Source organism: Leptinotarsa decemlineata, unplaced genomic scaffold, assembly GCF_025532065.1.
Source record: "Leptinotarsa decemlineata unplaced genomic scaffold, Ldec_3_MD MMD2_tig00026330_RagTag_RagTag, whole genome shotgun sequence".
NCBI classification, from domain to species: domain Eukaryota; kingdom Metazoa; phylum Arthropoda; class Insecta; order Coleoptera; family Chrysomelidae; genus Leptinotarsa; species Leptinotarsa decemlineata.
This window is the reverse complement of record NW_027412690.1, coordinates 4,767,966-4,782,004: the sequence shown is the minus strand read 5'-3', so window position 1 is coordinate 4,782,004 and position 14,039 is coordinate 4,767,966. Positions and strand designations below refer to the sequence as shown.

At 35.2% G+C, this 14,039-nt stretch overlaps 1 protein-coding gene across 4 annotated transcripts in view; it reads left to right on the top strand.

Annotated features, from left to right (window-relative positions):
• Positions 1-14,039, top strand: part of LOC111507025 (aminopeptidase N) — a 70,949-nt gene that overhangs the window by 3,624 nt on the left and 53,286 nt on the right. Inside the window, exon 1 of one of the 4 annotated variants that reach the window (XM_023162249.2) lies at positions 33-213. The exons of the other annotated variants lie outside the window; for them this stretch is intronic. The gene's annotated coding sequence lies outside the window, so the exon portion shown is untranslated. Of the gene's footprint in view, positions 1-32; positions 214-14,039 lie in introns of those variants that run through there. 4 annotated transcript variants of the gene reach the window in all.

Here is a 14,039-nt window from a genome sequence, read left to right as displayed (position 1 = left end):
TTTGCTACCAGCTTGGGAAAAAACAAGTAGTTCAAAAAATCTCTCCACAGGTCATTTCAATGCGAAGTGGTCCTTTCTAGTATTTGAAAAAGGCAACTCTAGGTTAACAAAAATGAGTGATAGTGAAACAATCATTCAATAATAGTAAAGAAAATACTTGAAGAGGGGAAAAACAAAACAATCGTACTACTAAACTATTTTGGACAATTTTAGGTAAGAGCCCATCCAAAACAGCCGGCTTTCCATGTTTTTAGTTCAATTTTAAGGTATCATTGGGAATATTTACGTTTTTCAGTCATATTAGTTATCGGGTTTATTTTGCGTAGTTTGCCAATATACAGTGCGAGCGTAAAAAGTTCCCTTCCGACTTTCAATTGGGACATGATTTCAAGGTGGGACAAAGAGAATACTGTTTGAAAGTAGTTGACAATGTTTCGAAGTGAATTTTATTATTTCGGACTTCCATTGTCAAATATGATTCTACTCTGATGCGAAATCTATGAAAGAACAAATAAAAATTAGAATGAATAGCTAAAATATCAACTATATAGTCATCACCCGAAGACGATTGTGGATACTGGCAATCGAAACGTCGTGAAGTAGGTAGCTTGGTTTGGTAAATATTCGTTTTGAGGGCACCCGGCGATTTTGAAAAACTTTTTAAGTGTACTTACGTATTTTGATACGTAGATTACGAATCCGAAAGAGAAAAGCGGCGCTCTCCCTTATTTACAAAGTTACGGCTCTTCAGAGTTCAGAAAAGGGCAACTTTCAGTCTTCTTTTTCACAAGATAGACTATTTAAAAACACAAGCATTTATTCACTAGGTCACCTTGACACCTTATTCCTCCTTTCTTGACACTTTTCACTTCAATAATCAATATTTTTTCAATAAAAATGTAAAAGAATATACGGAGCTGCTTTTTGGTTATATATCTCTGTATTTTACGTTTTTGAGGTTAATTGCATAGCTGGTACAACTGATGCTAGCATTCGTTTTTAAATCAAGTTCTTCAGAAGAAAAATGTTGATTGTTGAGCTGAAAAGTGTCAATTGAGGAGGAATAAGTTGTAAAGGTGACCTAGTGAATAAATACTTGTGTTTTCAAATAGGTTATCTTGTGAAAAAGAAGGCTGAAAAGTTGCCTTTTTCTGAACTTTGAAGGGACGTAACTTTGTAAATAAGGAAGAGCGCCGCTTTTTTCTTTCGGATTCGTAATCTACGCATCAAAATACGTAAGTACACTCAAACATTTTTTCAAAATCGCCGGGTGCCCTCAAAACGAATATTCACTCTTGGTTTGAAATCTTTTTCAATTTATTTTTTGATTTTTTGCTTACTTTTATTTTTATTCTTTTTATTCTTCAGTTCTTTTTTTACTCTGTTGTAATTTCCATTTTGTATCTTGTTAATTTTTTTTGTATTTTCATTCCACGTTTTATTTTTGTTTGAAGGTGGTTGACAATGTTTCGTGGTGTATTTTATCAGTTTGGACTTCCATTGTCTAATATAATATAAATTGATTTTGATAACCCTGAAAAAAATCAAAAAGATTAACCGAATATTACAATTTTATTGAACTTAGACTATTATATTAGACAATGGAAGTCCGAACTGATGAAATACACCACGTTTTATTGTTTGATATAATTGATATTTTAGCTATTCATTTTAATTTATATTTACTCTTTCATAGATTTTGAATCATAATAGGAACATATCAGATGATGGAAGTACGAACTGATAAAATTCAAAGGCAATACTGTTATAGTATTTCCAATACCAATTGGAACAGCATAGAGAAGGAATTCCCGCCTCGACATAGGCGTCAGCATATTATTTTTCAGTGGTAGTTTTTCACTTACTTATTCTTACAATCAAAGCAATTGATCACCTCATGAAAAAGTTATCTCAACTGAATTTTTCCAACATGGGTAATTATGAAAAACTTCGAAATTCAAGGTAGTTGATTTCCGAGTCGAAAACTCTTAAATACAATGAAAACACAAATAATCCCACCGAATTCTCGTCAAACATATATTTACAAAATAATAGAAGCCAACAAAATTGCTAAAAAAATCAAAATTCTCATTCGCTAAATTCGGATGAGGTGGAATCATCATCGGGTTGAATAACGATCGGATTTATGGAACTTTGCACATAATATTTGTTCTCTTCATTTATAACGTGGGCCACACAGTTCTTCCACACATCACTATTACATACCTACTTCATTCACCACACGCCTTATATTGTCAAGCACTACAGCATTCAAAGTCGGTGACTGATTACATTTCCGCAAGCTTTCTTTCATTGTGGCCCAAACCATTTCAATTGGATTGAATACACAATAGTATGGAGGCAAACGTAAGAGAATATGACCACGTGTTTCACACATCGAATCAATAATCCGCTTTTTAATCTATTGTTGAATTAATTTGCAGGTAGTGGTTCCACTAGTTAATTACGGAAAAATCAATTAGGATAATCATCATTTAACAAACAAAGTCCACATCGGACCAAAAAACTTCAGGTATATAAACAGCTAACCCTTGTCTTTAGATTCAGTATCAATTTGCTTCTCCTGAAAATGCTAACCTTGTTAGCGAAATGCGCGTCGAGTGCAAAAATATCAGTTTGGTGTTAGGGTAATCGATCTCTAGAAAAAGTTTTCAAAAATCGGTTTGCAAAACCACTCACTACCTCACCCAACCACACGAACACACGGCACTGATAAAGAAATATTGTGAAACGGACAAAAAATTAGTATTCAGCCAGTCCAGCTAGCCGAGCCTTCATTCGTCAACTACATTCGATATCACGTTTACTAACTATCTGGGCGACTATGGGCCACAAGCATAAATGTTTATGACTGTACTCTTATTTTTATTGCCGTTCCAATTGGGAATGGATAGACTATACATCACTTGTTGCCGAGAGGGTGCTAACAATTTTTTTACGAAATTTGTGGTTTTGTGAAACGTGTTTGATAGGTATTTCATTTCTCTATCCAATACTACTGTTTTATGGGAAATGAATAAGCTTTTCCTGAGTAATTGAAGTTTTTTAATGGTTAAACAACAATAAAAATCATAATTTCAAAAAAGTGTAGATACTAAAAACTCACTTCAATTTATGCCAACCAATGTTCAAAAGTTTCCCCATTCACTTTATGACAATAATGGAGTAGTGTGTGTTATTCTTGTACTTTTCATATATTTAAAGTTGAATTGAACTTCCTCGAACACTTCTACACACCCAGAACCAGAATCCGTAAATCCTAACCGATATTTCCAACAACAGCATGGACCGTTCCTGGGCTACTTGCGTTAGGAACACCTCTGGAACAGACTGCGCTGGTAAAAACCCAACTTCAGACTTCACAAAAATCATAAGGAAGTCATATAAGATAACCTAACGGGCCATTGCCCATCCACCAAGATATTAGTTGAAATCTTTGGATTTGAAAATCATCCCGATCGGTGGATAGGCAATAATGGTCCCTCAGAATGGTCCAACGGAAATGGCGCAGGTAATTTCAGGACTCGATGATAGAAACAGAGAGCATGTAGTGAAATTACTCCAGGAACATTTCACAATGTAAGGAAAATTTTGACTGACTTTGATATCTTGACCCATTGAAAAGTTAAGACGGGAAGTTTTTACGTCCGCACTGTATAAAAGCGTACTAGATGACCGTGCGGGCATAATGACAAAAAGCGGTTTCTGATCAAAACTGGGAATATATAATCGAGTCTCGTTAGGGCTGCCTTCCTTTCGAAACCTGAGGAACTGAAATTGTCAAAAGCCTTGAGACCAACAAGTCTCATGTCATTTGCATTGAGAGTATTAGGGACGTATCACTGGCTATTAGACCACTGCATTGATATAGTATGTTTCACTCTAAATGATATTGGCTTATCAAGTGCAATAAACCACCTGATTCAATCTCATTGTGTAGCGTGGTGTAGTGAAATATTGTGATTATCTTCACATACCGCGAAACCTACTATACCAATGTGCGTTCAGGTCAGGTATATCAGGAAAAAATACAGTTGAGTCGACGATAGAAAATACATGCGTTATCAATTTGTAAGTATGTACATCCGATATGAGTTTCAACTCCTGAAGCTGGTAATTTGAATATTCCAATAGACAGAGCTATTCCCAATTTGAGTTTAAAATTAACTTAGTGTGGGACTATGAAATTCTTACAGTTTATTAGCTGAGACAACAACTATTGTGTAGTATAGAAGAATTCAAAAGGTAGAACATTAATAATAAACAACTTGTGAACATATACACCGACAAACTATAGTAATACGTCATCATAACTCGCTGAGTTTTCAATGTTTTGAATCTAGTGACTATTATAATTTAAAAAAATGAAGGTTAATTGATAGATGTAGCCGTTACTACGTGGCAGGAAATTATAATGAAGAAAAAAGAGTTGAAACTTTCAATGTTTTTACCACTTTCATAAAAGTTGTAAAAATTAAGGTTATTTTGAGTGCTTCAAAAAAGTTCTGTGAAATTTCCTCAGAAATATGGTTTATTATTTGATTATTTCACGTTGAAACTTTCAATTTTGGCATTTGACGAATAAGAACCATAAGCCTATATTTTTTGCTATCCATCAAGCTACATTTTCACTAGTTTTTCGGTTCAAAAATTCAACACTTTCATTAGAAAATGAGTCAAAAAATATTGACTTTCAGATGAAACTTTGTATAACAAATGTTGCTTATAATCTATCTATCTTTTATCTGTAGAGTAGAGAAGGTGAGTGTAAATAGATAGATAGATAAATAACTTCATTAACTACGTAAATACAATGTATATTTTGTAGCAAGTCCAAATAGAATATATACATATACTACTCTTTCAGGTATTACTTCAACTACGCGTATCGCTGACAGGTGTGTCCATATACTCACAAATTAAATAGAACCCATTTTCTGAAAGAAATCTCTCGAATTTTTTTGAAGCAAATCATATCTAGAATCTTCCTACTGGATGGGGATTTATTGTAGAGAGCAACATCTAGAGAATTATTAGCAGATTTATTTAATCTAGATATCTGTGGTCTGAGATAACCAGCACCACGGGTGTTATATTCATGAAAGTTCGAATTTATACTTAGTTCATTTTTTCTACTTTGGATATCTAGAACTTGGTGTAGACCCACAGCACTTAGACCACATGTGACCCCGAATAAAGCATTCCTATTCAAACTGATTCAACATCAAACAGGCAGGTGGAAACAGTTCCACTGCTGACGAGACGTATGACAGGTCAATACAGCGCTGTCTTGTGTTGAATAATGAATAATCGAATATTGAGTAATCATATTACAGAGAGATACTACATGGGCTGAAAAGTTTCGAACCTAACACATAGATGGTTTCATGATATTCTACTCATACGTTTGAGTTCTGTATCTGTAGAGTAGGGAAGGTGAGTGTAGGCCCACAGCACTTAGGCCCACAGCATTTAGGCTGTGGGTATCCTCCCGGGGAGTTGTCCTCCTAGGTCATCGTCCATCCTATCCTTTCCAGGAAGGTCACTAGGAGACATCCCCATAATATTGGCAGGTGTAGGCCAAGACTCGCCGAAAACACACTCTCTTTGGCAACCTCGAGGTGTCTCACGGTGGCCCCCGCGAAGGTTTTGGAAGGTGCAGCGACATTACTGTCGTTGCGCGGCTTCTTCAACCGTCTTGGGATTCCCTCCGTAGAGGTGCACAAGTGAGGGAGCTTTCCTGCAGAAGCAGCCGGTTCCTTGCCTTTTTTCAAGGCGAAGCTCTTGGCGCCTGCCGCCTGCGCCTGCCGCTTACGCCTTGGCCTTTGTATTACATCACGAGGTGATCTGCTATGTCCATCCTCATTCCAAGCGATAGATTGGGGTGGACATTTCTGTTCAACCACAGCCACCGCCTTAGATGGAGGTGAGCACTTCTGTCCAGCCTCGGGATTAGTTTTTGTTGTTTCTGTTTTTGTGTTTGTTTCATTCATGTGTGTTCCCACGAGTCGCAAGGAAAGAGTTGGTCACGTTTGGCAGAGCCCCGCTTTACCAGAGGGAGGCTGATTACAATGAGGTTTCGCCCAGTTCCCCAAGTGAATCGTTCGTGAGCGTATATCACCCCGCGGCCATTCATTTGTCGGCACGATTCCTTACACCTCAGTTTGGGTAGGCTGGTCCACAGTGGCATGTTTCGCAAAGGCTTTTGGGGAGTTTTAGTTCCCCCCACCCTACTCATTTCTGACCACTGACCAGGAGTCCGGCGACCACGTCCGTAAGGCCACATTGGCTTCCCGGACAGGACCTCTAGTCCCCTGGCCGTTTCCCTATCCGCCACCTGAGGACCTGTCCGATAGGGAGCCCAACCCACGGGTAAAATCTATCTATTCTTGGACTCATTTTTAATAAGATACCACCCCCGAAACGGGGTGGTATCCACCCCAGAGTGGAGGCATCCCCCGGACAGTATCAACTTTGAAATGAAGGGTAAGTGGAGCATAAATCGGTGATGTTTAGCAAAATTATACGGGAAAATGGACCAGAAGAAGTTTATAAAATTATACTATGCGATTGATTGAGAACAAAATGCTAATTTGTATTAGAAATAACTATTATAATTAGTACTGTTAGTTTTCATTATCATAGGTATTAGTAAAATTATGCACGTATGAAAGTATGTAAAACCGAAACCTATACCAGTATATAAATGTATTGTACTGAGGAAATATTATATACGGCTGATTTCCAAAAATAAATGGGAATTACACTCGAGAATAATAGCTTACTCTATTTCTGTTGCCTCAAATCATAACTTTTGATTGTCAAATTGTCATATTTGACCTCACTATCATTGAAAATGAAGTAATTTTTTGACAAAAACTCAATATATTATAGGCAATTTTTCTTGGCGTTGACAACAATTAGTAGAAAATTGAAATCAGTATAAAACGTTACATGATTCCGTTCATATTAGTGAGAAATAAAAAGTGAGCCCTAAATATAAAATCCGTTCAAAACTAGTATTTTATCGAATGTTTTTACGACCGTTCAGAATGAATTGAGCTCAAATAGTTTATTGTTGGCCGAAATAACTCAACTTCTGGGTGGGAAAACAGCTTTAAAAGTGTGTAGCTTTTAGTGGCGGATTTCCACCAAACTGGCAAATCCACAACAAAACATCAACTATGTCGATTTTGACAAAACAAATACTTGAGTTGTCGAAACATTTTGAAGACTTTGTGTCATAGGGGTTTTGTCAACAATGAAATGTCCCGTCAACAAACAGAAAGATCACAAGATTTCGATGTTTGGTCTGTGTTTTTGAAACGAAATTAGTCGCAAGCGAGTCCGTTTGGTGGAAATTCGTCTTAAGAACCATTACTCCTAATAACAAAGTTGTTTTTTTTTACAATTACTGGTCCACCTAATGATAGGATGGTAACAGTGAAAACAAAAACTATGACATACTATGTATCATTCAGTAATCTTGGGAAATTCCTTTCGGTTGGAATTAGAAATTTTCAATAAATGTGTAAGTGATATAACTTCGACATAATCATTACGATTCCTAATCAATAATTAATGAGGCATTGTTCGTGGTTCATTCTTTGTTGGTCCAAATACTCACTGACGTGGTTTGGTGGGTCAATATTTTGGCAATTTCATGTTATATACAGAATGCTCGAGAGAGCCAATATTATAGAACTATCAATCACTCTTCCACAGTATATTCTACGTTTTTTTCGTAATAAAGTATTTATTAATGGGTATTTTGTGACGAAAGCATGATAGGCTCTGAAGTTTATATGATTTAACGTTCACCCCCTTACTGAATTCTAATTCATTTCATATTGTCTTCGTATAGTTCGTTGTCTTCGTTCGGTCATCCGTTACTATTATTTTATTCTTGAAATAGTAATTTTCTACAATTCAAATGTTTTCTCCCAACTTTTATTCTGCTGCCTAATATTTCCTGATATGCATTACTCCTATAAGATTTTTTTTCGAAACTTGAATAAAATTATATGAGAACAATTCGTTCAGGCCAGTCCCAACTCCCTACACTCCCCTGGCTAATACCACGAATGGCGTTGGATTATATCCGACAGGTGTCAGTGCAGGATTCTTCACAGAAGTAATTCCTGCATATGCTGTTGGCGATACAACTGCCGCAATAGATTTTCAATTATTGGAACACACTTGCAGACCGATTTCGGGCTGTTTGGCCACTCGTTAGTGCAATGTAATGTATATCATCAACATAAAGTCGATGATATCCGATTATTGAAAATCGAATTTCGTCAGAGTATCATTCCATTAACCTACTGTGTAGGGAGTTGAGACTGGCCTGAACGAATTGTTCTTAGATAACACAACACAACAAAAAAATATTTTTTGAATGTTTCCTACACTAAATTAGTCAATTTCTACTAATTTTGGGGTGATAAAAACGAAAATAACAATGAAAATTTTTTATTAGCTCTGGTTTTTGAGATACACAGTACTTAATCTTAAAGAGTAGTTTTACTATACGTGAAAAGTGAAAGTACATAAAACAATATTGTTATGTTTCTTTTAGAATATTTTAAGTACAAAATTAATAAAAAAAAACAGTATTCTTAGTGTTTTGACAAATAAAAGAAGTTTGTACCACCAAATTTCAATTAAGTCCATCCGAATCATTGTAAGATCGCTGTCGTTTAGCTTGTCTTTTATAAAACACTTCTGGAGCATCCCTACACACAGACCAGCAGTAGTCTGCAAGCATTGCTTCATTCCAACGGCCCTGATATCTCTGTTCCATTAAGGCAATGTCTTGATGGAATCTTTCTCCATGTTCGTCACTCACAGCTCCACAGAAATTAAGATGAGAGTGAAGAAAATGAATTTTTAAGGACATGTTGCATCCAAGTTGGTGGTAAGCTTGAAGAAGCTCTTTAACCAATGCTGTGAAGTTATCATCTCTTTTGTTACCTAAAAACCCATGTACAACCCCCTTAAAGGCTTCCCAGGCTCTTTTTTCATTTCCTGTTAAAATCATGTCAAAAGCAGGATCATTTACGATTTCACGGATTTGAGGCCCAATAAAGATGCCTTCCTTGACTTCAGCATCACTCAACCTGGGAAACTTTGCTCTCAAGTACTTAAAAGCTTGTCCTTCCTGGTCCATGGCCTTCACAAAGTTTTTCATTATTCCCAACTTAATATGTAATGGGGGAAGGAGAACATCCTTAGGATCTACAAGAGGTTTTCTTTTTTCTCAAAAAAAGGAAGCAAATCTTTTTGACGCTGTCTGTACTGAGATATTTTCACATCATGTTTTAGAAGATTCCACTGTTGTAGTCTTGACCCTAACAGCTCAGCCTTTTCCTTAGACAAGCGAAGATCTCTTATAAGGTCACTCAACTCTGCTTGACTAATTCTGTGCGGATCACTAGAACTATCGCTTACTTCAAAATCAGTGTCATAGGATGTAGAAGGATGGGTTGCTCCTTCTAAACAGTCTTCATCACCTTCCTCTAAAATTTCATAGTTTTGGGGTGGAGAAGGGACTGGCAAATTGTCTGAGTGTGGTACATGCCGAAGAGCAGATGGGAGATTAGGGTATTTAACCGTTCCTCTTTTCTTCATAGATAAACCTTGCTCAATGGGAGGAGTTAAGCAGAAATAACAGTCGTCTGTATGATTGGTAGGCTCACGCCAAACCATAGGTACTGCAAAAGCCATTGCCCGGTTTTTATTTTTCAGCCACTCTCGCAATATGACGGAACAAGAATTACAACATATATGAGGAGCCCATGATTTATCTTGGTCCCCAACTTTCACACCAAAATAATGTTCATAGGCTGTCTTAACGATAGGTGTCATTTTACGTTTCTGAGCCTTAAATGTTATTTCACCACATATATAGCAAAAGCTATCGACAGAATTCACACACTTTCGAGGCATTTCAGATCAGCACTTAAATTAATTTAAAAATCAACTTCACACGATAATTTCAATAGCAACCACGTGCGTACAATTGACAAACTCACATAGGTTATGTTTACTACTTAAGAACAGCTGATGAGAGGGGTGTTATGTAAACAAATATGTGTACCAACTGTTGGTGATGAAATATTTCATTTGTTGAAAACTCAATATACATATATATATAATAGAATGATACTATATCTTGAATCATCTAATTTCAACCCCGAAACAAAAACTTTGTTGTGTTGTGTAATTTGATTTATAGCCAGTCTTCAACTATGCCCACTGACTATATGCGGAAGTTTTTTTTCCTTATACGAGGAATTGGGCAAATTTTGGATATGCAGTTGGTTAACTCGTTCTCAGACAGATGGGGCGACGACAGACCTGTTGTTTGTTGTATGGTTCAGCTTAGTTCGAGGAATGATACTCTGACGGAATTGATTTTCAATTATCGGAAATCATCAACTTTCTGTTGATGATATACACTACCTTGCACTTGAACGAATTGCTCTTAGATAATTTTATTTATAGCCAGTCTTCAAGTATGCCCACTGACTACATGTGAAAGAAACTTCAATAGTATGACGATTGCCAAGATAGATAGATCTTTATTTAAAAAGGATATCCTAATAATATACAAATCAACTAGAATGGTAGAAATAAAAAAAAGGAATGTGTTACATCTAGAAATGACTTAAATGTATGACAAACATAAGTTCAATAAAATATTTTTAAAGACATTACTACAAAAACAGCAACATTATACATTCGAAAAATTTCAATGCAACATGTAGAAAGATAAATTACATAATTATTTGAAATATATAACGAACATTAGATGAATGGAATTATACAAATTACAGCTACAGGTAACAAAGACATAATACATATCATATTTGTTCATTTAAAACAAATTTCTTCAGTTCATTTTTGAACATGTTCAGAGATGGGATATTTTTAATTGCATTAGGTAATTTGTTGAACCGATCAAAACCCTTGAAAAACAATGACTTCATAGTATTTTTGTTTTTTGTTCTGTTAATATATAAGTTATTATTATTTCGAGTGAAGTGGTGGTGAATATCGTGATGAAAGACAATATACTGATTAAAATAAGATGGTCCTAAATTGTTCAATATTTTGTATACGAAGATCATTGTGAAGTATAGCAGTCTTTGGGAAATAGATTGCCAATTTAAAACATTGAGCATAATAGTGATAGGAGTATCTCTACGGCACTTCAAAATGATTCTCATACCACGATTCTGAAGTTTTTGGAGTTGAGACAATTTATTCTGATTGAATAGATATAGGATAGAGGAACAATAGTCGAAGTGTGGCTGAACAATTGACTTGTAAACTGTGATACTTGACTCCGTTGAAAGATTATTGGCAATTCTAGAAAAAAAGAATAATTTCTTTGAAATTTTATTATGAATATACTCAAAATGTTCATCAAACGATGGAGTGTTATCTATCTGGAATCCCAGATATTTAGTTGAATTCACTATTTCAATTTTGTCAACATCATTGTTGAGATTAATAGTTTCAGAGTCTATTTGGCTGTATTTAAACTTGGTGGTAATTATCATATCGCTTTAGTTTTCATCACATTCAGCTTGAGTTTATTAATTTTTAAATACTTGTTGACACTTGCAAGAGTATTATTCATTTTTTGTATAGCCATCGTAAGGTTCACATCAGCAAAAAAGTTCATAAATTCACAGTCGACAAACAATGGCATGACGTTTAAATATAGTATGAATAAAAGGGGTCCCAGAACACTACCCTGGGGAACTCCAACGTAATTGTCAATTTCACAAGAGAACATGTCTTTAACTCTTACCCGTTGTTTTCTGTTGGTCAAGTAATTAGATAACCAATTATACACTTTGCCCTTAATTCCATATATATTCAATTTGGCTAGTAGTATAGTATATAATAATATAGTATCAATGGTCTCAAATGCTCTTTTGAGGTCAAGAAACACGACTACAACAAACTTATTATTATCCAGCTCAGATTTAAATTTGTTTAGAGATAGTTGCACTGATGACTCACACGAATGCAATTTGCGAAAACCCAATTGATTGTTGATTAAAATTAGTTGGTTATATACTGCTGTTTCAAGTACCTTCTCAATCGGAGGTAAAGTGTTGATTGGCCTGAATTCTTTACATTTAATAGTATGAGGAATTTTGGGTATAGGAACAATAGTACTACTTTTCAATCTTTCTGGTATTTCGCCAGTTTCAAGAGAGGTGTTGATGAGGTTCAATATAACGTGACCGATAGTCTCAAAAACTTGTTCAATATTCTGAAGTTGAGGATTTCATGTATACTGCACTTATTATCCAAGGAAATTATAATTTTACGTAGGTCATTTAACGAAAGCAATCTGAATTCTGAGAAAGTTTTGTATAAATTAAAGTTTTTATTGCACCATGACTCTGAATAGTCAATGCTCGCCAAAATTTCATTTATGCTTTCAACAAAATAACTGTTGAAGTTATCTGATATTTCAATAACATCTTTTAGTAATATAAGTTCAACAGTTTTCTCAAACTGAAATCAATTTGGAAAGTCAATGTCATCTCCTTTAACTAGTTTTTTGAGAGTTTTCCACATTTGTTTAGAGTTGTTTCTATACCGATCAATTTTTTCAAAATAACAATATCAACCATCATTGAATATTTCCCACACTTTGAGGTGAGAAATCCAAGAATCATGTTCCCTGAATGAACTTCTGCAATTTTCTGGCCAAAATTTCTGCCTTAGCGCGGTAAGCCGGAATGATCTAGAATCTAGAGGTTCCAGAGTGAGCTGGAACCCCTAGATTGAATTGAATGAAAAAGATCGATATCTGTTGTCTCATGTTCAAAGGGCATACAGAGGAGGGCATACCCGAGTTCCTGATGACTTTACAGGCTATATCCAGTAAAAGTTTGTTATGCAAGCACTTCAAACTCAAAAGTCCACGGTCTTCCTGCGTATCGTGAAATGGAAGATTTGGGATGTAAACTACTTTAGAGGTGCATTGTCTTTCGGGTCTTCACGTCAAATTGATACAATTCCTTCCCAGTTTACTTGACTACTGGAAAGAAGTAGAGTGAAATTTAAATGGCAAGCATATTCCATTACTTCAATCAGTGTTATTAATATAGCTGTCAGAAAAATATTCTCCTTCAGTTGATCTCTTAAAAAATCAATAAGAAATCAACCCAAAAATCTTTAACAAACTTCATTGTTATCATCTTCAGAAATCACGTTATAGTTCAACAATATTAACTCTCACAGCACAAAGTTTCACGAAACATTATTGTTAATACTTTTTTAAATGTATGGAACGTCAACCGTATCTAAAAATGTAACCTTCAATACTTTGGAATTTCACCAAACATAATGAATAAGCAATTCGAATATTGAAATAAAATAATATTTATCAGAACTGATAAGAAAATACACATATGCTTAAGCATACGGCATCCTAGTTTACTTTATATGAGCAGAAGAATGTATTTATCTTGAACGAAAGACATGTTTTGCGGAGAAAAATTAATTTTTTATCGACCTTCTGTGGGTATCCCAACCTTCCACAATATAAAAAATATGAAAATTGTAATGGAAAACTTTGAACACGTGTACAAAGGGCAATATAGTAACTTCAATCTGAGCCATTTCAACTTTTACAAATAAATGTTGAACTGCTGAGGGTAGCTGATAGTTTCTTGTGTAATTTTTTCAATGCTTTCAAATCATAAAAACATTGCGGCCCATTCCGTTTCTCTTTTATCGACCTTCTTTGAATATTTTCGCCGTTTACAAATCACCAGATGGTGGAAACTGAAAATACCTATTACACTCATTTTATTGCTTTTCTCACTTGAGAAAGCTGTGAATCGACATATTATCAAGTATTCGAAATGCTTCAACTTCTTAAGCGACCGTATGGTTTCTGAAAGCAGAAATCAACAGGCGATCTTCTCAGATATGTCACTAATTTTTGTAATAATGCAATTGAGAAGAATAGATAGATAAAGATA